Source organism: Egretta garzetta, unplaced genomic scaffold (genome assembly GCF_000687185.1).
Source record: "Egretta garzetta isolate BGI_Z169 unplaced genomic scaffold, ASM68718v1 scaffold225, whole genome shotgun sequence".
Lineage (NCBI taxonomy): Eukaryota > Metazoa > Chordata > Aves > Pelecaniformes > Ardeidae > Egretta > Egretta garzetta.
Genome location: NW_009259684.1, coordinates 167,108 through 168,883, shown reverse-complemented (window position 1 = coordinate 168,883; position 1,776 = coordinate 167,108).

Genomic DNA, 1,776 nt, shown 5'->3' with positions numbered 1-1,776 from the left:
CAAGTTAATTATTGTTATTATTTCCACGCTGGCCCGGTGCAATAGGTACTCAGCCAGTCGGAGACAGACAAATAAAATATCTGCCTCAATTTAGGGCCCCTGTCTGGTCGGAAGTCCAAGTTCAATTCCAAGTTAAAACAGGAGGTCGCCTCAAGCACTGACAAAAGAAAAAGGGGCCATTTGGCCCGGCTGGTGTCAACAAAGTGGTGTTTGGGGAGGGGAATTATCGCTCCTCAGCATTTTTGCCTTCATATTCGCGGGGAGAGGAGCTGGGGAGGCTCAGGTGCTTTAAAGTCCTTTGCGCTTGGATGAAGCTTTATTCCCCCCCCTCAAATATAATTTTATTTTTTTATTTGTACGTGCTCTAAAATACAGACTTTTATTTATTTATTTATTTATTTTTGCCCGTGGGATTGCAACGATCCGGGGTTTATTTTCTCCCCCATCTCCTGGTACCGAATGAACTCAAGATGCCTTTGGAAGGATGGAGAATGACACCAGGCCAATGTAAGAAACCTCCTTTCTTTTGCCAAATATTCTTCAGAACCAGTTGTGTGAGAGCTGTGTGTTCTCCCCTTCTCCCACCCAAACTATTTACTTCTTGGTCCACTTACTGCCCAAATATTTCATTCCTCCGAGCTGCTTGGAGGGGTTGGGAGGGAAGAGTGGGGGCTCTTTGCCAAGTTTATTCACATTTTCAAAAGCAAAACGCCGAAGAGTTTCATTTCCAGGGGTAGAAACTGAGCTTAACTGAACTGTGTTTGCCAAAGTGGGGCTTAACCTTTATGAAATACAGGAATATAAATGAAGAAGAGGCGCGACCAATGCCCACGCGTTCACACCGAGCGTAAAAGAGCGACGCAAGCTCCATTGCCAAGCGACATCGCGATGGGAGAAGTGCAACTCTCCCTGGAAAACCTGGGATTTATTAGGCATTAGCTAGGGAAAATATGTACGCAATAAGCCAAGCAGCAAGAAAAAAGGGGGCGGGGGGGGGGGAAAAAAGAGCAGCCCGATGTTTCGCGTCTTGTTTCTCTTCAAAAAATATTTTTGGTAAATGGAGAGATCCCAGCCCGTTCCAAAAATGATTTGCTGGGCTGAATTTGAAAAGAGAAGAAATGCTTAAGGAACTAAAGCGATACATGGCTCCACCTTGGCTGAAATCGCTGTGTTTTCCCCCAAAACGTGTGCGGGTTTGTGCCTGGCATGGGCCATTTCGCTTCTTGCAGGTTCGTTATCCGCCTGGATGGGAATAATCTGGATTTTCACCCAGGAATGGGACTGTGCCTCCGCCTCAGGTATGGCTATTTATCCCCCATGGCAATTAATAACACTGATTTCTTTTTAATACTCAGAGTCTACCCTAAATGCCGAGAACCTGATGAAATTCTTCTTTCACGAGGTTAACCCCCAAATACAGATTTGAGGGGTTAAAAATGGGCTAAAAAAGGGGCTGCTGCCTTTCCACCCCTCTCCCTCAGCTGCTCCCGGCGCATCCAAAGCATCAGCCAAACCCTGGCACCGGCAGGATACGTTATCGTTCCGCACTCGCTTAAAATGGGGCAAAAAAAAAAGATTTTGCTCCATTATTGGCCAAAAAAGCGCGTTTTTTCTCCCTGTCCTTTGTCCTCCAAGGTTTTCTTAGGCTCGGGCATTCCACGAGTGACCCGTGGAGCTCCCGTGTGCTTTTCCTCTCGTCAAACACGTGGGAAAAAACCCTCTTTTTCGTGGTTTTTTTTTTTTCTTTTCCCCTCCCTGAGGATGTGCCTTTGCAAG